The sequence below is a fragment of the Maniola jurtina genome, chromosome 6 (assembly GCF_905333055.1).
Source record: "Maniola jurtina chromosome 6, ilManJurt1.1, whole genome shotgun sequence".
Classification (NCBI taxonomy): domain Eukaryota; kingdom Metazoa; phylum Arthropoda; class Insecta; order Lepidoptera; family Nymphalidae; genus Maniola; species Maniola jurtina.
The window spans coordinates 15,857,677-15,885,451 of NC_060034.1; the positions used below are offsets into that span (position 1 = coordinate 15,857,677).

Sequence of the window (27,775 nt, forward strand, 5' to 3'; positions counted from 1 at the left end):
TTAATAAAAATAAATAGTATATATGGCGCTCAATTCATAGCTAATGACCTCCCCGATAAGCACTTAAATACAGTAATGTACGGGTTACCCTTAACCCTGTATATGAAATCTAAGTCACGCTAAATAAAATAAAAATTAGTGAAAATATTTATTTCGTTCTTTTCTTTTATTGGAAAGTACCTAGTGTTTTATATTGTATTTTACATACATCACATTAAACCTATCACATCAAACCTACCGGTAGACACGATTATCGACTATCGATACTTGTGACGTTATTACTTTGTCAATCCCTATCGTAAACAAACGTTTTTAAATTTTACACAAAATATCCAAAAATTCTTCATTTAGCAATGTAATTTGATGATAAGTCTTAAGGGAAACCTATCATCTAAGCTTCCAATAGCTATTTTGCCTAATTTTCAAACAACAAATGATGAAATAATGATTATAAACAATTAGTATAAATAATCAGTAATTACCTGTGAAACGTGTATTTACGCGGATTATAACGTCTTGTAACGTCACATTCGCTCACTGAACAAGACACCATGGTGGCAGGACATAGATTTTACGTTTTAATCGTAAAATTATTTAGTAAATGCAAAAAATCACCTCGACTTGGAACAGGCCGAACTCTTACGGACCGATACTCACGTAAACAATGACTTATCGGCATCTTGTTTCGCTATCTCGCTTTCGCTCGCGGCAGTGTATCTTATCTAACTACTCTCGCTCCCTCGCTTTGTCAGTCTTTGAGCGTAGCGAAAAATCGTATGTCTATGGTTTTGACCATGAGTCCACCACATCGACACATTGGCAGACTTCACACAACTTTGAGAACATTATGGATAGTTGTCAAGCATGCAGGTTTCTTCATGATGTTTTTCTGCACCGTTAAAGGAAGTGATATTTAATTGCTTAATACGCACAACTCCCAAAAGTTAGTGTTGCGTGCCTGGCATCGAACCCCGACCCACTAGGAGGCCAACGTCTTAACCACTAGGCTTTTACCACTTCAAGGAACTTTGTAAAAAAAATTGTAATATTCTCTGACTAAGAAAAGCAGCCTCACGATACTGCCACCAGTGCGCGATCGGTATAAACTAGTTGCTACATTGCCTCGACCGAGGCAGAATACGTGCCTCGGTCGAGGCTCGTCTACACAGGTGCAAATCTACACCTCGCATTTCTGGCACACTCGTGACAGATATGCAGCCAGAAATCTAGTCACCTTTGTGTTAACAAATCGATAGAGCTCCTGTACAGTACTGATACACACCGAATCAATGACAGTTTTGTAATACTGTAGAGGCATGCTCAAAGGGAGGTCTTCCTTTGAGGCGGTCGAGCGTTTATTACTTCCACACAACCTACAGCCTCTCAAAGCCATACCCCTGTTATGAACAATACTGACTCAGCTTTCCTTGATCACTAGAGCAAACTTAAGGCCGAACCTACATTCCTTAGACGCTTCTCCATACTAACGTATTTTACCGAGTGATGTATTGTTTTCTAGATCTGAAACTAACGGACTAAGAGCCAGCGCGTGCCAGAGCTTCGTTATTTTATAAAAGCTGAATGTTTCTCTGCATATTGTCCCCAGCACAGGGAAGAACGATCAGCAACTATGAACTTTGGATCGTGGTGGCTTTCTTTAACATCTATGCCACACAATAATAAATAAAGTAAAATTATATCTTTAGAGAAAAAAGCAATAAATAAATGATTATTATTTATGTAAGGAACGCCTTTTAGTTTGTGAAAAAAGCAATAAATGAAAAACTCTTAAATTACATAGAATAAATTCCTCTGATCCATAAAGAAGAACATTTTCGGATATAAACATACTTATTCCATAAAATAAGCTAAGACCTAACGGGAAATATATTTCGTTTCAAAAGCTCGAATATTTACGACACCCCGTTTCCGTTTTATACAAGCATCAATTGAGGTAGCTCGATAGAGGTAGGGAGGTAGCGGTAGTGCTTTAGATATCCGTAGAGATTGTCGGTATGGGTACCTACTGTCGCTACATAACTGTCGTTTCTAGAGACATTACAGTCTCTTTATTGTAGAATTCTCTTTATTTAAAGTGACACCTTCACGAACAAGAGTATCTATGACTTCATATAAAGAAAAGCATTTTAGAGTATACTTTAGTTTTCCTTTGTTTGTTTTAAAAATATACAAATCGTAGAAATCTTCTCTAAGAAACGCGTAAGCGACGCGATTTGCGTGGCGCTTTAGGGCTTCTGGAAATAGGTTTCAGCCGCAACAGGGCATGTTATTGTCAGTTCGGGATAACAAGTTCGTATGGGCGTATAGTGCGCCTCTTACGCATTTCAGTGAGAAGCTAATTATTTAAATTTTAAGTAAAGTTAGGTAAACTGAAGTAGAGGTACAGAATTCCATGTCATCAGCTTGTATGCGTCCACTGCTAGACATGGGCCTTTTCAAGAGAGCGCCACCGAATACGCTCCTCCGCCTTCCTCATCCACCCGCTTCCCGCTCCCTTCTTCAGGTCATCGGTCCAACGGGCTGGAGGTCGTCCCACACTGCACTTACCTGTACGCGGTCTCCACTTCAGAACACGTCTGCCCCATCGGCAGTCGGTTCTGCAACAGACATGGCCTGGCCATTCCCACTTGCAAGCTATGTCAGTCGCTTTTGTTCTTCCCTGACTTTGACTTTGATTTATCTCTCGTGTCAAAAGCAATAGATATCTCTGATATAATACCTACATAGTAAAGATAAAATTGCTTCAAGAAAGAGAAGAATTTTCCAGCAGCTACATTTAAAAGAATCCCCTAATAAATAAAACTATTCGATGAAATGGAGTACCTAGCTAGCTAGTGAAAAAGTAGAAAGTTTTCCTCGTACTAACAAGGCTGGATTTTTTCGCCACAATTCGTTTCGGTTTCAAGAAAGCTTCAATTCGAGGTAATTCTGATACTTTTTCAGATAGCCGGGAGATGGGCTCCACAGACTAAAGAAACTGGATAGACAGATAACGGCCACCAATAAATGAAACCACCCACTACTGTGCACAGATCTCTTCTCGGAATGAGAAGGCTTTAAGCATTATCCATCACGCTGGCCAAGTTAGCAGACTTCACACACCTTTGAAAACATTATGGAGAACGCTCAGGCATGCATGTTTTCTCCCAATGTTTTCCTTCACCGTTAAAACAAGTGATTTAATTGCTTGAAAAGCACATAACTCCGAAAAGTTAGAGGTTCCGAATCGAACACCCGACCCCATTGGAAAGCCGACGTTTTAACCACTAGGCTTACCATCGCGTTTTGAAGTCGATGTCGAGTAGGAAGCTGAAATATACGGTCAAAATGTATTAGATTTCACAACAGACATGAAAGCTAACCTATGAAAGCTAACAGACATGAATAGGCACCTTCTAGGTAAACGCGTCCCATCTTAGACCACATCATCACTTTCCATCAGGTGTGATTGTGGTCAAGCGCTTGCCTATAGTGAATAAAAAAAAAAGCTATGATTATGTAACTATTGAAATGAGATTACTTTCATTTAAAAAGTTCCATACAATTTTATCTTGATGCTGACGTAATCAGAATACAGATCTAGGTTCCCAAACAGACGAATGTTTGCTTACGGAGCTCAGTGTTTGTTCATAAGTTATATCCACTGGTATTTGCTTTGCCTTGCACATACAGAGCTTGCATTTCTCTGTGAAACACACAACTGAAAACGCGACATTGTTCCTCTTGACCGAATTTCGGACGACATGACCAATTTTAATGCAGCTAAAAATACAGAAGATATTATATTGCACAAGTGTTTAAACACAGGTATACTGTCTATAGCTCATTTTCATAGTTTGGTTGTATAGTAATCCGATACGACCGGACAGAGTCAGACGAAAACGGCTTCACGTGCTCTTCGACTTCCGACGCACAAGGTTGTACGCCAACTTCCCAACTCGGGGCTGCTATTTAGAATTTGTAGACAGAAAAACTCAAATTTTAATAAGTTAGGCTAAAAAGTTGGCTTCCTAGTCGGAGATCCTCTTAAAATTTTCGGAGCCTTATATGTTTTAAGCAACTAAGTATTTTAGCGAAGAACGAAATAATCATGAGAAAACCTGCATACGTTAGAGAGCATAATGTTCTCAAAGGTTTGTGAAGTCTAGTAATTCGCATTTGGCCAGCGTGTTGGTATATGGCCAAACCCTTCACATCTGAATGATACTCGTGCTCAGTAGTGAGCCGGCGGTGGGTTAATTATGATGATTGTGATGATGCACCCTTATGTAGTCAGTATCCAATCTTTTCTTTCACACCTTTGAAAACATTACTCGAACGAATTTTTTTGTTCCATCTTCTAGGCAAGCGCGTTCCAACCCAGACCTCATTGTTGCTTTTTACTTGGTTTGATTCTCGACAAACCCAAGCCTATCTCACAATAAAAAAAGACTACACTAAAAGCAAGCTTACTAGGCACTAAGCAGTTGTTGCTAACATATTATTATGAACCCGTCTGTTCGCGAGGGATCCGTCTATCTTTTCCATTAGTCTGTGCTGGGTAGATGGTCGTGGAGATAGTCGCAATAAAACTCCCGTTTCCGCCGACTTTGCTCGTTACGGCGGTGTGCTCATCACTTAATCCGTCACCAGTTACGAGCCGCTGCTATTGGTTTAATGCTGCACTTACTATTTAGAGGCCAGTGCTCTAGACGAGGACACTTTCCAGTTTCTCTTACAAAATAGGTTCTAAATTAAAGCGTTTCAAAGGTTAAAACTGTTCATTGTATAGTTTAAACAACAAAACAACTTACAATAACTATGAGTCTTTATTTAAATACTAGCTGATGCCCGCAGCTTCGCCCGCGTGGATTGGTCAGATCCCCTGCAGCATCAGGATTGAGGAGTTGGACTCCAAATTTTTTATGAAACAATGTCGCAAAGTTCCTCTATCGATTAAAAAAGAAATGACGCAAATCGGTTCAGAAATCTCGGAGATTTCGGTGTACATAGGTAGAAAAACACAACTCCCTTTTTAAAAGTCGGTTAAAAAAGTAGCCTATTTTACGCCCTGGTCAATCCTCTACTTGCCTGTGAAAGTCCCGTCAAAATCGGTTTAGCCGTTCCAAAGATTAGCCTTTTCAAACAGACAGACAGACAGACAGACAGACAGACAGACAGACAAAAATTTTAAAAACGTGTGATTCAGTTATGGTATCGTTCAAATAACCATATGAGCTTAATATGAGGTAGTTATTTCGAAATTACAGACAGACACTCCAATTTTATTTATTAGTATAGATGTAATTAAAAGATATGAAGTGATGAAAATATGTGCCTTTGCACAGCATAAAATGTACCTACCTATGAACAGCTACCTACTATTTAAATTTTACATATTATTAAAAAAAATCTTCATTTCTATTTTATTTTTGAACAAGCAAGCACATAATCACTCCATTTGCGTCAAAAATCAATTCATTTTTAACCGACTTCAAAAAAGACGAGGTTCTCAATTCGTCAGAAACTTTTTTTTATTTATTAAACAGTAGATTCTTAACTAGACATGACATATTTTAATACAGTGGGGTCACTAAAAATTGTAAAATAAAATTTAAAAAAAAAACTCCCCACTGACGGATGAAAATCATGAAAAAAGTCATGGGGGTGATTTGGATACCCCTTGATATAATGTATTTAAATTTTTCTTTTAGACATCGCATCGCCGGTCAGCCTGTATAATAATTTTTTAAATTAAAGCTGAAATGGAATAATAGTCAGGTTTTCATGTAATTTTACACGTTGTTTTATATTCACACCGCCGTCACGGTATGGTAATAAATATCCCCCCCCCCCCCTCTCCCCTCAAAGAGACGGGGAGGAGCGGGGCGAGGGAGCAGCATCAGCAGATTTCCTCAAGTCAAATCGTGCGTGCTCCCACATTTGTTCGCCGCAAAAATTCCTCTAACGCCCTGCATGCTAATGCGATACCGTGCGAAGTTATACGTGTCTGTACCTTTGTTAGTGCAAATTGGGATTAAAAGGGCTCTCTCCGTCACTTACTCCATACAATGGTAGTCCCAATTTCATTTGAATTTTATTTCACAAAAATCTTAGTGGCCCCCCACTACTAAAATATGCTATAGGTACATGGGTGGACATGTACCTATATGGGACCACCTGGAAAGTATACCCTTTCAAACAAAAAAAAAAATATTTTCCAAATCAGTCCAGGCGTTTTTGAGTAATTGGGAACATACATTAAAAAAAAAAGTTCCGATGAATTGAGAACCTCCTCCTTTTTGAAGTCGGTTAAAATCGTTTTGTGCGTGTGGGTTGGAAGTGCCAACCACATAAGGATACCGACGTTCACGGTGTTTCATTGTTCTGTGGTCAAATGGCGAAGGAGGATACTTTCGTCGTCGGCAGGTGGTGCATATCGTATTATACTGCACGGCATGTTACACCGAACAGATTTGTCCGTTTCAGTGGATTTTAGCAAATTAAGCTTGTGGTCCCTTCTAAATCAGACGAGTGTACAGCAAAGAACCTCCCAATCTGTCTATTTTAGTGAAAGAGCAAGCTCCGTGAATACTCTACGAGCAGAGCATTTGCTCATTCTTCCGCGAGCAACCATAAACAAACTGAATGTTCAGCACCCGACCTACTTCCATGAATTATTTCGAGCGGAATATTTATGCAAATAACACTACTATGTTTAAGTTGTAACTTCTACCGCAGTGTTAAAACTTAAACATAGAATAGAAGTATTTTAGCAACGCAATCAGTGTAGTAGACATAGTTTGAGTGTTGACACTGCAACTTGTTTGGGTATTTAATAAATAGATAGAAGACTTTATTGCATTAAAAAAAAGAAAAACCCAAAACAAAATAAGAAACTATAAACTAAAAACAGTATGCAAAGGCAGCCTTAATGAAAGGAGAGACGAGGTAGGGCGCAATAAAAAGTGAAATTGTGAAATGGTGATGATAAAAAGAACTTTGCAACTGAGTTTGTTGTGGGCTTCTTCTCAAGTACGATAAAACCAACGGTTACGTATAGGTAGCAACTAACAGCTGCTTCAGTCGAAAATTCTCGGATTCGGCCATGGAATTCGGATTCCATTCTCGTATGCAGTTCGTAAAGAGCCTTGATAACAACAATATTAGCTGACAATATTGGTGTTCGTATCGTTAACAGCTCTTTATTATTCCGTGTACTGTGATAATGAGGTAATCTCGCGAAATAATTACAGCGCCGCGCCGCTTCCAACTTTGATATCGAGCCTAATAATGCTTAGAACAACATTTAAAATTTATATTAGGTATAATGAGTATTTCCTTCCACTTCCTAAAATAAACTTTCATTGAACTGAGACAGAGTCCCTCATTGGATAATGAACTCCATAAAATATAAGAGCCTTGTTGTTCAAAGACTCTATGTAATATTATAAAGGCAAGTTTGTGTGTATGTATGTGTGTGTATGTATGTTGCTCTTTCACGCAAAAACTACTCGACGGATTTGGTTGAGATTTGGAATTGAGCTAGATTATACTTTGGATTAACAGAATCTATTTTTCATCCCGGAAAATTAAGTCCCCCCAAGAAGTCCCCACGGGATTTTGAAAAACCTAATTCCACGCAAATAAGTCGCGGGCATCTACTATGCACAAAAATAAATAAAAATCTGTTTTAGAAAGTACAGGCAAAGTCCTTTTATATGATACTAGCTGATACCCGCGACTTCGTTCGCTTGGATGTAGGTTTTTTAAAATTCCCGTTGGAACTCTTTGATTTTCCGGGATAAAAAGTAGCCTATGTGCTAATCCAGGGTATAATCTATTGCCATTCTAAATTTCAGCCCAATCCGTCCAGTAGTTTTTGCGTGAAGGAGTAACAAACATACACACACACACATACAAACTTTCTCCTTTATAATATTAGTGTGATCCTACTTGGACTATACCTAAATACTAATTTTATTTGTTCATGAACACATTATTTTTGTGATGTAAGTAAGTAACCACAAATTCACGGTTTTCGTGATTCAGATATTTTCCTTTACTTGTGCTGTAAGACCTACCTGCCTGCCTTTCATGATTGTTATAGGTCAATGTTACGGACAGACGGACAGATGGGCAGACGGACAGACCGACAGACAGCGAGACGGACAGATGGATGGACAAAGTGACAACAGATCCTATAAGGGTTCCTTTTGAGGTCGGAGCCCTAAAAATAGATAAAATAGACTTTACGACCATTTCCAAATTGTCCGTCCGTAGCTCCTCAGCTACGCATGCGGAAATGTCGTTACATCCTGCGCGTGATATAGCACGTGATACATCACCTCGCGCCTCTCGTCCCGGCAGTTACGCGCCTCATTGTTATTCATCCCCACCTCAGATTTATACTCCACTCCCCTCCACTCCCCTCCACTCGGCTGTAACGGCTGCAATTTTCTGGAAAATCCCTTATCATTTAGGAATCCCTTTTAGTCCACGTACTGCCTACTTACTAGGAGGTTTCTTATTACCGTCACTACACTCAAGTATAAATGCCAGTGTTTGTTTATTAGTCAATTCAAAGTTAAAGTCAAAATCATTCAAATTCAAATTTAAAATATTTTTATTCAATTAAACTACCCATAGCGCTATGGTCTTATTAGTAAAAGTTGTGGGTTCGATTCCCGGCGGGCAGGCAAGGCATTCTAAATTTCTGGTCTGGTCTGGTGGGAGGTTTCGGACGTGGCTAGTTACCACCCTACCGGCAAAGCCGTGCTGCCAAGCGATTTTGCGTTTCGGTACGATGCCGTGTAGAAACCAAAAGGGGTATGGGTTTGATAAAAATTGCCATACCCCTTCCAGGTTAACCCGTTTCCATCTTAGACTGCAGCATCACTTACCACCACGAATGCAATCAAGGATAAAAAAGTGGTTGTTTTCGTAAACAAATAAGGATTGATGTATCTAGGCCCTTTTAATTACCGGCGTACTTTGTGATGGAACAGATGTAAAAATGTAACATTATAACATAAATTCCCTTTGGACAGTGCCATGATTTATTGGTCCCCGGGGAGCAGTAGGTATCTGACGCTTCAATTTATTGCGCCCTAATTCTTGCGGCGGACGGGAAAATGAGATTATCCATCTTTTATTGCAATATGAATTATAATTCAATAATAGTTACATAATATCTACCCAAGACGGATCCTTATCTATCAAAGAAGAAAAACAAGATTAAATAAAATACACTACTTAATATATTGTATTTAAGATTTACCAATGTACGGCCGGCCTCAAAATTCGAGTTGCCATCAAAAACCTGTCGCACTTATGACCTTTTTCTATAAACAAGTCACACACACCTAACGCTTGTGCATAACCGTGCCACGCGAATATGATCATTAAGGTGCTACACGACTTACGGCCTTTGACTGTACGTCCTAGTGCTAAAATTACGCAACTTTATATCTAGTGTGGTGTTTATTAAGTCAATATAATTGAAGATTTTTCATATTAATTGAGAATGGCACCATACATCCACCATATTGAATTTTTTCCAAAAAATTAGAGCTAGTTTTACTAGAGATTATGTAAGTATTCTTATGATACGCCATACATCTAAATCTACTCTGGCATTTAGAAGTTATAGTGGACTTAAAGAGACTCACATGACATAGTACGTGAACCATGAAAAAATTATACTTCTTTATGGGCAGCCGTGGAAAAAGAGCCCAGCATAAACAAGCTCGAGTAAAGCAACGTAGGTTACAACATCAAGTTCCGAGTTTACTTCCTTTCAAAAACGTACGTGAATTATCTGCGGAATTTATTACGGACATTGTGCGGAAAGGAAACGGCGATAAAATCTGCGAAATTATATCCGCATCCGCGAAACGTTACACCCGCACTCCGATCCGCCCTTTTAACAACATGCCGCGCGTAATTCTAACGGTTATAGCCTTTTATTGTGTAATTTTATGATGTTTTTCGGGTAAAAGTGAGTAGGTGTAGCATGTAGGAAGAGAGAATAACATGTTCTGAACTAGAAAGGGTAATTACTGAAAATGGGCCATATTGCGTCACTCATGCGTATTAGGTACTACTTCTATATGAAAAATCTTTTTTTAACTTATCTATAGGTATGTTCATTATTTTTTTGGGTCCGAAGCAAGCAGTGGTTTACAAGTTATCAAAAAAGTATTCGAAATTATTTTGTTGCATTTTTTAACCCCCGACCCAAAAAGAGGGGTGTTATAAGTTTGACGTGTGTACCTGTGTATCTGTCTGTGGCATCGTAGCTCCTAAACTAAAGAACCGATTTTAATTTAGTTTTTTTGTTTTAAAGGTGGCTTGATTGAGAGTGTTCTTAGCTATAACCCAAAAAAATCGCTTCAGCCGTTTGAAAGTTATCAGCTCATTTCTAGTTACTGTAACCTTCACTTGTCGGGGGTGTTATAAATTTTCAATTTACACTTTCGTTCGTAAACTGCCGTAAATAAATTCTAATGTCACGAGGTAGCTGCACCAAAATAAAACGTCAAATTGTAAGCATATTTGGGTGTGTTATTGATGCGGCCAATTTTTCTCCTTCATAACTTCCTGCTAAGCTTGGAGCTTATGAGTCAAAGAATAGGAAAGAGTATATTTATCAACGTATTTTTTACTTTTATCCTCTTTAGAATATTTTTCAATATTATATACCTTATGGAAAAGTAAAAAATAATAAGTGCATCCTTGAGATTTCTTCGGAAGTTTCCGATTGAATTCAAACTGGAACTCCGATATGAAAGTTGTACAAGTTTTTAGCTTATTTTCGCAATTTAATGTTTATTGAAACTGCTACAAAACTTAAAGTTTCTTAATTTGATCCTTGCATGAAAATGAAAATACTATCTAGGTATACTTAGACTGCCTTTCTGAGATGTGCTACGCAACTTTGATATGTATGTGTGTGGTGAAAAAATAGCAAGCAAACGAGCAGGTGGGTCACCTGATGTTAAGTGATTACCGATACCCATGAACATTTGCAGCACCAAAGGAACTGCCGCCGTTGCGTTGCCGGCCTTTCAGAAATTTGTTGGTCCGCCCCTTGAATAACCCAAGTGTATTGTTCCACATAGCTTAGCATTGGTGGAAACGGGTTTATCAAAACTATGTTTTTATGTGGAGGGATGCGTGCTATTGATGAGAGTTACGATGGGAGCTACGGTGGTGTAGCCCCGTAGCCTCTGTATCGTCGTCGATGCATCGCGTAGCTCGAGCCGCACAGCTACCTTGCGGCGGTGCATCTTCGTAGCACATCTTACCCGCTCCGCTACACAGCTGAGCATCAGTGGAACGGGAGTACAGATATTATCCTTGTATCAAGGCCAGCTCTCGCCAAAACCTCCAAAAGTTTTGTATGACGTACACGATCGAAAGCCTTTTCGTAGTCAATAAAACAGACATAGAGATCACAACTTATGTCTATAACTAATAATTCTAATGTTAACTATGTCCAGCAGTGGACTTTTCTCAGTTGACAATTATTGGCGTCACTCAGAAAAGCAGGTATTATTTAAATATTTTTATCGAATTATTGGAATGTCCTCTCCAAAACCAACACAAAAAAACACAAGTTTAATGTGCAAGGTTATCCGAGAGTTTTAATCTAAACAAACTAATGCCAAAATAAATAATTCAATTAGAGCGTGATTGCTATCACAACATCTAATTATCCAGTTCACAACCCAAATACCGAAAATATGCGATATCGTTCCGAATCTCAGAAGGAGACTGAACTAAAACCTTCAAAACACCCGTATTTATGCAAGTTCAATCTTGTTGGCCTCCTAGCAACAGATTGTATGACATCGAGTGAGCCAAATATCGATTTTATCAAACTACCTGCATTAGATAAATTAATAATTTTATATTATTGTTGACAATTCAAATCAATTTTTAAAAGTAACCTTACACAATGATGATGACGATGAAATAATTGTGAATAGCTAATAATAATTAATCATAACTCCATCACGTCATGTCCTTACTCTGTGACTCCATGGTCCATAATAAAAGTAAATATTATGGTAATTGCACAACCGAAGCAATTCCATATCGAACTATCCAATTACAGAGAACTTCGTGAGAAGCCAATTAACGTACGAAATTGTGTCACCTACATACATATATCTACATACTTAGCAGAAAACGCTTTCCTGTTTTTGCGATCAAATGGAAAATTCTTACTTTTCCTTTGTCTTACACACGACCTATTGATATTAGCAAATGGAGAAAGCAGCGAGTCAAGGCAGCTTAAGCTGAGGCCTAATAATTCATACTAATATTATAAATGCGAAAGTGTGTCTGTCTGTACCGAGGTAGTTTAGTCCCTGTAATTACATTAACAGTATCCTCTAGTATCCTAATAATGGGGAACATAATTCTAAAATTGTTGCACAAATAGTTACCTACCTGTACCACAGGATGCTTAATATTAAGTAATTAAGTACCTACTTTTTGCCTAAAAATATATTATTAAAGCTCTTGTAGGTAGTTTGATTATTTGTGCACGTCTAACAGTGGATCGATTTGGATGAAACTTTCGCATTTCTTTAATTTTTATTTGATCCTGTTTTAATTGAGGAGCTAGAAAAAAAATGTTGCACCTAATTACATCACAATCGTAATACTTTTTATTCTAAACATTAAATATAATAAATATCCACTGAATAGAATCTAAATTCATTTCCAAGCAAAACGTCCTAAAACTGTATTGTAACTAAGTCCAAAATTCTTTTCGATAAATGTATATAAAATCAAACTCATTTTCAAGCAAAACAGCCTAAAAATGTGCTGTATTTTTTAAATTTAAAAATTGAATCCAAAGTTTGTGATTTCGGTACAATTATAGCAAAGTATCAATAGCTTTCATTCAGTTGTTGCTCCCTCTGCAAAATTTACAGTTTCCTCAAATGTATACAAAAATTCTTTATGTACCTATGTAGTCGTATAAAAATCGTCGCCTTTTACTTTTTGTGCTTTCATCTTTTTCAAAGATCTTATTCAATTTGTTAGCACAAAGAAAGCTTTAAGCGATTTCAGTAACATGTTTGATGTTAGTCAGCCAGGGAGAAAATTGTTGGGTTCTTATTTATTTAGGATTTTTTGGGTCACCTTGATTTATTTTTGAGGATTACGATTACTCTTCAATTTTGGTTCATTGGTATAATTATGATTGCGTAAAATGGAAATCAAACTAAGAGCGGGGCACACGATGCGTTGCGGCGGCGCGGCGGTGCGGCGTCGGAGCGGTGTCGCTGCGTCGTTTTACATAGAAATATCTGTGGCATGTCACACGATGCGCTCCGGCGCCGCACCGGACTTGCGACCACCGAGACGAGGCGGGGAGGGCTGAATGCGTTGTGACGTCGGAGTGGCACCACTCAGTTGTTTACGAATACATACATATATTATATGGAGAAAACGAACACTGCTACGGCGCCGCTGCGACTTAACAACGGTGCGGCGCCGCAACGCACCGTGTACCCCCAGCCTTAAGAAGTTTTAGGTCTTCATCACACACAGGTATGCAGGTTTCTTTCTGATGTTTTCGTTCACCGCTACACCAAATGATATTTAATTGCTTAAAGGGCACATAAGTTGAAAAGTTAGTAGTGCATTGTTGAACCCAGGACCCCCCGAATAAAGGCCGAAGTCTAAACACTAGCCTGTCATAGCTTTTTGAATCGAACTCGTACTCTCCCAATAATAAAACTCCAGCACTCACTTCCTTCGCCAGGGAGGACTTCAAATCCGTAAAATGAAAAAAAAAACCTCTGCTTTTTACACTAGTTTTAAAAAGAACGACTTCCGCACATTCGCAAAGAGCTTGCAAATAAATCGAGCTTATCTGAGATCTACGAAGCAGATTTGGTTAATTTAAGTAAATCCCATGTAGGCGCAGGGAGTGGTAATGCTTATGAATTCCAATGAGCCCGTGCTTTACTGTACCTAATGGCTTGGCTTAGTGCTCAGTTTGAATTAAATTGTATTACAATGTCATTGAGGATCATCAACATATAAACGTCCACTGCTGGACATGGGTCTTTTGTAGGGACTTCCACATGCCACGGTCTTATGACGCCATCATCCAGCGGCTCCCTGCGAGTCGTTTGATGTCTATTCAACTAGTTGGGAGTCTTCCACGTTCTGTGGTGCAAGCTCACCATTGTAGCATCTTGGGACCACAACGTTTATCAGTTTTTCAAACAATGTATGTGCTCTGCCCACTGCCACTTCATCTTCATAACCCGCTAAGCTATGTTGGTTACTCTGGTCCTCCTACGGATCTTCTCAATTCTCCTTTCTGATTGATGAATAAACTATGGCTATGAATGTTAAAATGATAAATCAATAAACAAACACAATACTTTCACATTACTATCCATATTACAAATACGAACGTTATGTTTGTTGATTTGTCCCTCAATCACGTCGGAACGGACGAGATTCACCTCCTCAATCACACGGATAACGGATCGGCGTGATTTTTGCGGGTATCATAATGAGTGGAGAGTGTGATAGGCTATTTTTTATCCTGGAAAATCAAAGAGTTTCCATAGGATTTTTAAACACTTAAATCCATGAGTATGAAGTCGCGGGCATCAGCTAGTTTAGATATAACAGTGGATATCTAGATAGAAGAATTCTAAGATGAAGTCTGGACACATTAAGATATATGTGGCTTCATGTCCCAGGGCAGTAGCGTGGTACAGTATCTCGAGTCAACGGTAAAGGATTTATGGGCGGGCGTGGTAGTGCCTCTTCCACTGACGGTACTATATTACCGAGAATAATGGAGTTCCGGTATTTGTATTTTTCAAAAGTCACTAACAGTTATTTATATAACTAGGCAATATGTCTTTAGTATTCAGATAGAAAGTTTATTGTCTATTACTATTTTTCTACGGTTACTGATGTTACACACCAAGAAATTCGACCACCAAATTAAGACCATCAAACTCTGGTTACTGACTTGGCATCCTTGGCATGCAACAAAGACATAATAATGTTATAATTTTATTAATGAAGATGGAGTTGCAACGTTATGCCGTCCTGAACTGCTAGTACAAACAAAACTAGAAAAGAGCTGATAACTTTTAAACGGCTGAACCAATTTTTTTGGATTATAGCTAAGAACACTCTCGATCAAGCCCCACCTTCCAAACAAAAAAATCTAAATTAAAATCGGTTCATTCGTTTAGGCGCTACGATGCCACAGACAGATACACAGATACACACGTCAAACTTATAACACCCCTCTTTTTGGATCGGGGGTTAAAAAAGGAATTTCTTTGTATGTATTTGTTTCTATCTTTATAATGATGGTGCCGGTGTTCCATGTGTGATACATCACATCGCGAGAGCTATCTCGTAGACTCTAAATTGCTGTCACAAGTAAAGGATTTACGGTCACAAGGGCCATCGGGTTAATATGTATGATCAGATTAAACGTCTCTTTTTACCGCAAAAATACGCATATCTGAATACTTTTTCGATATAAAAATTTAATCAGTATCTTACGTAATCGACAATCAAAAAATGTACAGAGGTACCCAATTTGAATAAATACTTTGGGTTTGAGTTTGAAGAGATTTAAGTGTTTCTGTATTTTGAAAGATACTTGCTTGTCTACTTGTTTCGGGATAGGACTGTCATATATTAAGTATTGTATTAAAACCCTGTAAAAATAAATAAAGATAATAATAATATTTAGCTTGAGAACTTGTACTGGTTTAAAATACGGGTAGGTAAGTGGGTTTCCGCAAATAGCAGTTAACATAGTATTCCTTAAGTTAACTGCAGTTTTTCTTCGCTTCCCGAGTAATTCGGAACTAAATGTGTTCTGCTTGTAAAAGATAACGGCTAAGTCACGGTAACACACGGGCAAGTTAAAACGTTATTCTAGTTAAATTATTTTCTGAAACATTTTAAAAGAGTATAAAATAAACACTTGAAAACCCAGTTCTACAATGTAGATTGCGTGTTTCATTTTCATAGAGAAAATATTATTTGGAAATTATTTTGTAGAGCCATTGAAAATAAAATATGAATTTTATTTCAAACTTTTAATGTTTGTAGACGTTAAATATCGTAACATTTTTAATTTATGAGCTAAACTATCCAAAAAATACATAAAGATAGATTTCATGTTTCCAAGCGAATACCAAAATAGTTTTATTCTTTCTTGCTTTGCACGGGTGGTAAAAGTATCCATAGATTTTCACTTGCAATTTAATGATATCTTATGATATGATGATCTTGTCTGTTTGTTAGTTTGTTGTGATAAAAAATTGAACAACTAAGTTTAATAAACTCGTAAGATGAAATATGAGCGGGCAACATTGTACGAGATAGTCGTAGATCATAAAAGATGCAATCTCCAATAAACGGTTGCGTTAAAAGCGATGGTCAATAAACGCCGTCGTATATCTGGACACGCTACATTGTATACCGTTATTGTAAAAAACCGCTACTAAAACGTGATCAAATGTCAGAATAAAGTTAGAAATTGGGGGATCCGTAGGATAACCAGAGTAACAGACATAGCTCAACGGGTGGTGACGCTTTAGGCAGGGTACATAGTTCCAAAAACCTTTGGAGTCTCAAGATGCTAGAATGGCGACCTTACGCCGGAAAGCACAACGTTGGAAAACCCCACTAGGTGGATAGACAATATGAAATGAGTCGCCGGGAGCAACTGGATTCAGGCAGTGTAATGTCCCTACAAGAGATCTAGTCCAGCGGTGGTCTATGGGTTACTAATGATGATGACGATGAAGATAAAATATGAACTGGCAACATCGAGCCGGATAGCCGTAGATGGTTATTTTTGAAAGATGCAACTGCTATATTAGTAAACGGGTGCGTTAAAAGCGATGGTCAATAAACGCCGTCGTTTACTCGAGCACGCTATATTTATATCGTAAGCATAAAAATCTGCTTTCCGAGCAAATTGTCAGCGAATATGTTTATTAAAAATACACATATTCACAGTTACATTACATACTTACATCGAAAATTTGGAAAAAAACCAATAAGTTTCTTTTTAAATAATAAAACTCAAGTTAACAAGTGATTTGAAAAGTTTTCAAAACCTGACTGTGATCTGCACAGCATCAGGTCTGGTGTTTAATAAGTAAAAATTTTAAACAATCAGCTACGTAGGTACGTCAGTAAACTAAACTTTCTACGAGAATTATACAGATCCGTGGTTTTAATGTAAAATTTGTGTTTTTAATGGAATGAGGAAAACTTCTATCCCCTTGTCTTATCTTCTACGCATTGGACCGAACAAGACCGGACCGGACTTAACTTTCACCGAAAAATGCACAGAAAGTACCTATTTCAGGATTTTTGGAACTTCTACCTCCGCACTGATTTTTCCGGAAAATCCACTCAAGCAAAGCCAGGCCGGGTTAACTAGTGCTTAGATATTTTCCTCTGAATCCAATATGTACATTTCGTGAACTTACGCATGGAAAACGTCAAAGAGGACTGCTAAAAATAAAAGGACATTTTGCTTTTGTATTCCTAAACAATGATTATTATTAAAAAAACTCGTGATAAAACGCGTTTATACACAAGTCGTAAAGGTCGCGTTGTAGAGATGCTGTGATCCGGATCATAGCGCCCTTTGATCGTCCTACCAGAGCGAGCACTAAACTAATGATACATAGCTACCTATACATATACCAACTCGACTACTTCAATACACATTACCTCACACAAGACATACGAGTAGTCGGTGTAGTGGCTAGCTTATTGGACTGCGAAGTACAAGGTTCCGGGTTTACGTCCCGGGTCGAGCCAAATATTTATATGACATAGTGTCTAGGCTCCATTGATATTGATCATGAAACTCATTATTTTAGATCTCTACAAGTGGAACCAAATCCTTAATAGTTAACAAGTGTAAATTAAAAATTTGTAACACCCCCGACAAGTGAAGGTTACAGTAGGTAATAGCTAGAAAAGAGCTGATAACTTTCAAACGGCTGAACCAATTTTCTTGAATTATGGCTAAGAACACTCTCGATCAAGCCACCTTTCAAACAAAAAAAAACTAAATTAAAATCGGTTCATTAGTTTAGGAGCTACGATGCCACAGACAGATACACAGATACACACGTCAAACTTATAACACCCCTCTTTTTTGGTCGGGGGTTAAAAATGTCGGACACGGTTAAATGTTAACAATGCCTAAGTAAATCAGCCGAGGTTGAAAGATGAGGAAAAATTTGTACTCCCCCTTTTTTTAAAGAATTTTCAATGTCATTTTTCAAATTAAACTCAGCCGACTCCGGGCTTAATCCAGGCTTAGAGAGTAAAAAATACATTTCGAGTACCTACAAAGTACTTAGTTATTATACTTTGTACCTGTGATGTTTCCAATTGAGTGTTTTCAAACCCCCGTCTCAAAAAGAGAGGCGTTTTAAGTTTGACGTGTGTATCTGTGTATCTGTCTGTGGCATCGTAGCTCCTAAACTAATGAACCGATTTCAATTTAGTTTTTTTTTTGATCGAGACTGTTCTTAGCTACAATCCAAGAAAATCGGTTCAGTCGTTTAAAAGTTATCAGTTCTTTTCTAGTTATTACTGTAACCTTCAGTTGTCGGGGGTGTTATAAATTTTTAATATGTACACTTGTTGAAATCATTTAGATCATGCGGATTAAATTCAAGTGCTACAATTTTATTAATGATGATTAAACCCAATTGCACACAAAAATCAAACATTTTCTCGTTTTATGGTTCCGTATCCGAATAGTGTTAACTAAGCCTCCTACTCTACTACTAAGCCCTGTCTCCACTATCCATCCGTCCGTCCGTTCTCTGTCAACATGCTGCATCTCATAAACCGTAATAGGTAGAGGGTTGAAATTTGCAGTGTATCCGCCATAACGATAAATAATAAACAAGTGTAAATTAAAAATTTATAACACCCCCGACGATCCAAAGTATTTGAGTTTTCCAAAACATCATTTTCAAATAAATAATTATGTAATTAGGCAACGTCCATCTTGACAGCTTGACATTTGTCTATTGACATAATATTATGAACCTAACGGTTATCTAACCTTCTTTTCTGCAAGAAAACTAGAAAAGAGCTGATAACTCTTAAACGGCTGAACCAATTTTTTTAGATTATAGCTAAGAACACTCTCGATCAAGCCACATTTCAAACAAAAAAAACTAAATTAAAATCGGTTCATTCGTCTAGGCGCTACGATGCCACAGACAGATACACAGATACACAGATACACAGATACACAGACACACAGATACACACGTCAAACTTATAACACCCCTCTTTTTGGGTCGGGGGTTAAAAACCAAACAGTAATCGATACGTTGCTCCATTGCGATGTGATTGAATTCAAATCAATAAATAAAACCATTTTCGCATTTGTTATATTATTATTAAGTAGGATGGTAGTCCATTTTAATCCGATTATTTTTGAACTCTACTAATGATAATAACCAAGCGCATTGGAACACGTAGCTTTAGTTTTCAGTTTCAGAGTTCACATAATTAATCACTAATAGGTATACCTACTACTATTATTTAGATGTTAAATTCAATAATGGACATTGAAAAAGTCTACAATGTTACTAATAAAGTTCAATACACTTTGATTAACACACAGCTTTGACTTAAACGAAATTTCAACAGTTAAATTCACAACATTAATACAATTTACAAACTATAGTTAACATTGTAAAGGCCATACAGCACCGCCAGGAGCATACAAGCAAATGAGCTCAGAGCTGAGCGCTAATTTTCACGAACCACGTAACTTTGAACCAACATGCCCGTTCACGCTAATCCTGTGTTACGAGTACGTCGCTAGAGCTACTTGAGTAAATGTAGGTTGAAAACTTGGGATTGTTACTGCTAATATACGAGTACCTACACTTGCAAGTTATTCAAGCTTCGCTGTCATTAATGGAGTCTATTTTAGTTTATTTTCAAAATTTTAACGATAGCATTCGTGTTTGACGTCATCTTTTTTGAAATAGAAGCCTTTTGTAAAAAGACTTTTCATTTTTTAGCGGGCTACTTAATTTACAGTCAAACGACCAAATGTTTCCTAAATTGAACGATTTATAACTGTCCTTAAATAAAGAGAGAGAAATTTTTAGATGTACAGACATACCCAAAGAAATCGAACGATAACGAAAAAATGTGAAAATGTGTCTGTCTGTCTGCTATCTTTTCACAGCCCAATCCGCTTGGCCAATTTAGACAAAATTTGGTACCTATCTGTCTCTATTATAGGTAGATTCCATACCGAGGATGGGCATAAGCAACTTTTGTCCCAAAAATTCCACGTTTTTTGGGATAAAAGTTGTCCACGGGATTTTTGCAAACCTACGAGTAAATGGGCTTGGACAAAGTATTATTCTAAAATAACGAGCCTTTTCTAAACGAAGCTCCAATAAATATAAATTAGGTAATCCTGCTCTTATTTCCTTTTAATTAATTAATCTCTTTAACCACGGACTGTTGTGTAAAGTTTGTATTGCTTCTCAAGCGTACACTTGTTATGTCTCTGCTAACAATTGTTCTGAAATGATATTATTTAGCGATTCCGTAAGCGGGTGCGGCGTCTGCTTCGGACTACAGAAATTTAATCAGCAAAGTTGTGGCTCGCGCTAACTTTAGAATCTATTTAAATACAAGGATTTATGCGCAAAAAGTACCGAAGCCCCGAACTGGAAGTTAAATAAACGGCAATTACTTGCAATGGGTTTAAAGTTAACGTTTCAGCGAAATTAATTGCTTTTCTTGTTTAGTTCACGAGTACCACTAGTTTGTACAGAAATAATCTAGATGTTTCACAGTTGGTATTGCTTCTTTAGGGTTAGGTTTCTACCCAAATGGTAAAACGAAGCCCTATTAATGTCACTCTGCTGTCCATCTGTCTGTCTGCGTGTTACGTGTTTCTACTCTAGCTCGTAGACGAAATGAGTTACAAACCTAAAATTTTGATATTTGGTTGGTTGGTTGCGCAACTAAGTGGGCGTGATAGTCTCCTAGACTGGAGCGGCTGCGCTCTGCTAGTCTGGTCTTCTTTGCAACTATATAAAAGCCAGGTTTTTTTTCTTTTTAATAAAAATTGCGAGCAAACGAGCCGGCGGGTCACCAGATGTTAAGTGATTACAGCCACCCATGAACATTTGTAGCACCAGAGGAACCGCCGATGTGTTGCTGGTCTTTCAGGAATTTGTTGGTCCGCCTCTTGAATAACCACATGCTGTAATCTTGTGGGAAGTTCGCTGATGGAAATCAGGGGGCACGGCAGTGCCCCCGCCAAGACGAGCCAAACGGCGGCCGGGGCGCTACGTAGTACCTTTTTCTCGAAGTGTTTCGCCGTATTTTCGACCCGTCATAACTTCGGTCTGGATGACGCTAGAAAGCTGAAATTTTCAGTATAAGGTGTCCTCAGCAAATTTACCAAATATACTAAGTATCAAATATCTAGCTTTTATGGTTACAGATTTATTGATACCTAAAATACGCCGTTTTCGTCCCTCACTGATGATCATCACAATTCATAGTCTGTAATTCTAGGGTACTTCCAGAAGTCCTAGAAGGCTGAAATTTGGTATGTAGACTAGAAATTGCATACAAACTACAGGAAAATTAAGAAATTGGCAATGCCCCCCCTCTACGCCTCTTATGAGTAAAGCAAATCTGTAAATTCTGTCGCTAGAATTCTGATATTTTCAGGATAAGATGTCCTTGGCAAATTGATTAAACTCATTGAGTATCAATTGTCTAGCTTTTATAGTTTCAGATTTATTGACAGTCAAAACTTCTAGTCTGTAATTCTAGGGTACTTCCCGAAGTCCTAGAAGGCTGAAATTTGGTATGTAGACTAGAAATTGCATACAAACTACAGGAAAATTAAGAAATTGGCAATGCCCCCCCTCTACGCCTCTTATGAGTAAAGCAAATCTGTAAATTCTGTCGCTAGAATTCTGATATTTTCAGGATAAGATGTCCTTGGCAAATTGATTAAACTCATTGAGTATCAATTGTCTAGCTTTTATAGTTTCAGATTTATTGACAGTCAAAACTTCTAGTCTGTAATTCTAGGGTACTTCCCGAAGTCCTAGAAGGCTGAAATTTGGTATGTAGACTAGAAATTGCATACAAACTACAGGAAAATTAAGAAATTGGCAATGCCCCCCCTCTACGCCTCTTATGAGTAAAGCAAATCTGTAAATTCTGTCGCTAGAATGCTGATATTTTCAGGAGAAGATGTCTTTGGCAGATTGATTAAACGCATTGAGTATCAATTGTCTAGCTTTTATAGTTTCAGATTTATTGACAGTCAAAACTTCTAGTCTGTAATTCTAGGGTAATTCCCGAAGTTCTAGAAGGCTGAAATTTGGTGTGTAGACTAGAAATTGCATACAAACTACAGAAAAATTGAGAAATTGGAATTTTCCCCCCTCTACGCCTCTTATGAGAAAAGCAAATCTGTAAATTCTGTCGCTAGAATGCTGATATTTTCAGGATAAGATGTCCTTGGCAAATTGATTAAACGCATTGAGTATCAATTGTCTAGCTTTTATAGTTTCAGATTTATTGACAGTCAAAACTTCTAGTCTGTAATTCTAGGGTACTTCCCGAAGTCCTAGAAGACTGAAATTTGGCATTAAGTACAAATTTCAAGAATTATGAACAACAGATAAATTAAGAAATCGGGTCCCCCTTCATGCCCTCGTATATGAGATGCATATCTGTAAAATTTGTTGCTCGAATACTAAAGTTTACATGATAAGATGTCCGTGGCAGATTTATCAAACGTACCATGTATCTGTGTTTCCTGAAGTCCTAAAAGACTGAAATTTGGTATATCTGCTTCAAAATTGAGTTGCAAGATTCCACCCGAACAAATATACTTACATACGAGTACATTGCAAGTTGAATAAAAGCTTTTAAAAAAAGAGGTAACGATAGAGAGTGGGCCATGAAAATGATGTACCTACAAGAAATAGATCCAAAAAAAATTTAGGGCACCTGCCAAAAAGAAATGAAATCCCACCAAAAACATTTCATGTAAAAAGTTAGCCAAGACTCACAAGTTCATAATATTTTCACTGTTAAAAAGTTATGAGATCTCTAGTAGAGCCAAGCCCCTAGCTGATCTTAGATTTGTGCTGGCCATGGGACCTATCCCAAGTCCAAAGTAATATAGCTCTTAAATGTTCTTGACTATATCACATTTATAACAATAAATAACAAATCACTCTACTTACAAGCTCTGATTCTACAAACCCTATATCTTGGTAAAAAAAAGTACGGCTTGGCCGTTTAATGTTCGTAAAACTATTACATGACATAACATATTAAACGTTAAAAGTTATTAAACGGCCAAACCGTACTTTTTTTACCAAGATATAGGGTTTGTAGAATCAGAGCTTGTAAGTAGAGTGATTTGTTATTTATTGTTATAAATGTGATATAGTCAAGAACATTTAAGAGCTATATTACTTTGGACTTGGGATAGGTCCCATGGCCAGCACAAATCTAAGATCAGCTAGGGGCTTGGCTCTACTAGAGATCTCATAACTTTTTAACAGTGAAAACATTATGAACTTGTGAGTCTTGGCTAACTTTTTACATGAAATGTTTTTGGTGGGATTGATTTCTCAGTTAAGAGAACATGAAGGTGAGCGGTTTTTTCGTTACTTTTACGTCATTTTGTAGATTTTTCTCGACCTTTCAAGTGGATTTATATCTACAAAGCATAAAGAAGTGACATAATGTAAGACGTTAGGAAGTCACAAAAGTAACATTACTCTTCGTCACGTATCAGCCGTTAATATTTCCTTTAGGCCGAGTCACGCCATATTGCGTTACTTTGTTTGCATTTCTGAGCGTGATGGATGACGCGCCTTATATCGCGCACTACAGCAAATTGCCCCTTTTGCTTTCACAGTCATAACTCACAAGGTAAAGAGGCATTAGACAATATAAATAATGATGCCTTTTGGTGCTGAAACGCTGAGGTCGCGAGGCAAGAATTAAGGATCTATCATCCATAGGTGGCTGTGATAGCTTAATGGTTAAGTCATCCCGATTCGAAGTTCGATCCCGGGCACGCACCGCTAACGAAGTTTTTTTTTTAAATTTCTATACAAGTTAGCCCTTGACTGCAATATCACCAGATGGTAAGTAATGATGCAGTCTAAGATGGAAGCGGGCTAACCTAGCAGGGGTATAGCAGTTTTCATTAAACCCATACTCTTTCGGTTTCTGCATGGCATCGTATCGGAACGCTAAATCGCTTGGCGGCACTGCTTTGCCGGTAGGGTGGTAACTAGCCACGGGTGAAGCCTTCCACCACACTAAATTTCGTTATGTACCTACGTTTTAATTACTTACTTGTTTTAACGGTAAAGAAAACCAGCATGCCTGAGAATTAGATAAGTATTAGTAGTATATCATTACATTTAATTTCATTTCAAGAAAGTCCCTTTGTAAGAGCTTTTTAAAAAGTTATGACCCCTCTCACTTAACTTTGGCAAAACAAGTTGTAAAATCTTCAAGCGGTGAGATGAAGGCATACTTACCCTTTATCACATAAACGGCGGATCTACATAAAGTATTCGTCGCGGGCGGAGGGATAAAGCTGAGTATTTGGGTCTAATCTGCCCCTTCTTTATTGCGGTATTGCCTATATTACCAGCTTTCGTAATATTTAGTCGGCAATGCCTATAGATGAATTAAATCAAACAATTTATAACACAAATTAGTATCACACTAATATTATAAACGCAAAGCTTTGTATGTGTGTGTGTATGTTTGTTACTTTTTTACGCAAAAACTGCTGGATAAAGCTGCTGCTGGAAAATCACCACCTTCTTCAATTCGCCAGCAACTCGAAAGTCATCCTACATTACACTTTCCAGTACGCGGTCATCGATTCAGTAGTAACAATTAAATATTGTGTGAAAACTGAAAACATAAAAACTTGAAAAGCTTTATCATCAGCATGATCATCTCATTACGGTCTCCTCTCAGACTAAGAAGGATTTCCCATAGTCTACCACGCTGGCCGAGTGCGGATTGGCAGACTTAATATACCTTTGAGAATATTATGGAAAACTCTCAGGCATGCAGGTTGCCTAACGATGTTTTCCTTGAACATTAAAGCAAGTGATATATAATTTCTAAAACGCACATGACTCCTGTTAGCATGTTTTATCTATCGTAACATGTAAACTAAATTGTATTATTATTATATTATATCTATGATATTTGGGCTTTTAGTTAAAAAGGAAGAGATACGTATTCTAGAATTTTTGGAAATTCCACCCCATACCGATTTTCAAAAACTTAACTCGAGCGAAGCTGAGGGCGATCAGCTAGTCAATTCATATGCAAAGTTAGCAGTATTGAAATAGGAGCTATGGTTAGCGGTACCTATAGTGCGGTATTATACCGCACTATAGGTACCGCTAACCATACCGCCGGTATAACGTCGTTGGCTCTCATAAATCACTGTCAACCATGAACGTCGCGATAAATACACATTTGTCGCGACTCAAAGGGAAAATTGAGTGAAAAAATACGAAGACGGGGAAGCGTTCCGAGTGAAAGCGACGGAAGGCGTCAATAACTAATTCACTTCATGCAAATGAGGGAGATGGATTCAAGTGAACGGAGAACTGACACTTCATGCAAAGTAATTTCGTGTCGAGTGTTTTTTGTCGACTCGAAAGCAACTCGTGTTAAAATGCTTCCTGCCTACAATATCAACCCATACTATCCATACTTTAATATTACGAAAGTGTGTCTGTCTTTCTGTCTTACATCCCGGGGATGGACATAGGCTACTTTTTATCCTGGTAAATCAAAATGTTTCCAGGGTATTCTAGTAGTAGTAGATTCACTAGTAGGAGGGCTTCCAGCGCTGCGTGTTCCGATGCAAGGTCGTCATTCCAACACCTTGGAAACCCCAACGCTTACCGGTTAATAAGCACTTCAGCTTTGCAAACCGTTGTGCTCTGTCGGTTAACCTGGTTCTGCTACGGACCTCCTCATTTCTGATCTAATCAAGTAAACTTCAAGCATAGCTCTCTCTATCGCCCTATATGAGACCCATAGCGACTAGGCTTGTATCGGATTCATATGTCATCACTGGCAACACGCACTGTTCGAACACTTTGGTCTTCAAACACTGAGGAATTTTGGACGTCGTGAAGGCATCCTTATTTGCTAGAATAGAAATTTGTTATTTGAATTATTGAAGAAAATAAAACAAAAACACTTACACTGAAATGTACGAGTAGGTATCACTTATAAGCTGGAGTTTGCAATCCAAGTTTGGAATCCAATTTGCGGGTGATCCCCGCGCCGCGCTAACCGCCGCGCTGCAAACTTGGCGCCACAGTTGCAATCCAATTCACGATTACTTTCCTGTTTGCGATCCTGCTGCGGGAGTTCTTGCAAGTGTATCGCATCACGCATGGCCACGCTTCCAACACGATCGTACCTACCGCGGAATTCTGTGAGGACGGATATCTTCCAATATTAGTATTGTTTAGAGGTATTTCAGTACCTACTTACAGATAGTTACAAGTTGATGTGTGTTTCAATTGTCAGACAAAATGTAGATCGAATGTTGGGTAAAAGCCGAGTATTTGGCGGAAGTAGATATCAATTTTTAGAAGCTTACAATGTAACTTTTTCGTAGGGGTATCCTCATGGATACCACCGCGCCCGAGGAGGCACGGAGGTTAATGTCGGATTCTTCCTAAGCTAACCTAAAGCTTAATAAGTTGCACGCATTGTGCAGCTGTTTTTGAGGCTTGTGAGTACTATCATCAACAACGGGCAATTAGCTAGTAAATAATGAAAAAATCAAACATGGGATCTTTTTACTTGCAAGGCTGCCAAATTCATCGTCAAATTCCCGTGGGAGTTCATGAATTTTCCAAAATAAAAAGTTGTCTATGTGCTAATCCAGGATCTTATCTATCTCTTTTCCAAATTTCAGCCAAATCCAACCAATTTCAGAAAAAAAATGCATGAAAGAGTAACAAACATACGCACACACACACATACACACATACATACACACCAACTTTGGCCTTTATAATATTAATGCGACGTAATCTAAACGTAACTTGTATAAATGAGAAATTACGTAACATTCATGTTGCGGTGAGCGATATTGCTTTGGCAGTGATATAACAAAGCTAACTTTAACGTGAACTTACCTGTCTCACGCGTCGTATTCCCAGAGGTAAGCAGCAAGAGTTACTATCATAATACATAGTTTCTGCTAAGATTAATAGTAAACTATTTAGTAACTCTTACGTTATCAACTTACAGAAATTCTTGTGTATATTAGTTTTCATTGTTTTCATTGCTACCTTGATAAGGAATCGATTCGATTGATTGTATGGCGACTAAGATAAAACTATTTATTTATTAGTGGTCTAGTGGTTAAGACGTATACGAAAGGTAGGTAGTTCGATCTCGGGCACGCAACGCTAACTTATCGGATATCACTTGTTTTAACCGTGAAGTAAAATATCGTGAGGAAACCTGAACACCTGAGAGTTCTCCAAAATGTTCTCAAGTGAACAAATACATCAAGCCTAAGTATGTTACTCAGGAACAATTTAGCTTTCTACTGGTGAAAGAATTTTCAAAATCGGTTCAGTTGTTTCAGAGATTACTTCCTACAAATAAACTTACA

General features: G+C 37.9%; 2 long non-coding RNA genes across 2 annotated transcripts; one reads left to right on the plus strand and one right to left on the minus strand.

The window, feature by feature from the left end:
- Window positions 1–27,775, plus strand: LOC123866513. The gene is made up of 3 exons (XR_006796212.1): window positions 1–16; window positions 2,397–2,401; window positions 27,680–27,775. It is a non-coding gene; the product is annotated as an uncharacterized LOC123866513 (long non-coding RNA).
- On the minus strand, window positions 1,096–13,394 carry LOC123866507. The gene is made up of 4 exons (XR_006796206.1): window positions 13,259–13,394; window positions 11,351–11,360; window positions 5,273–5,277; window positions 1,096–1,106 (listed from the first exon to the last, which is right to left on the minus strand). It is a non-coding gene; the product is annotated as an uncharacterized LOC123866507 (long non-coding RNA).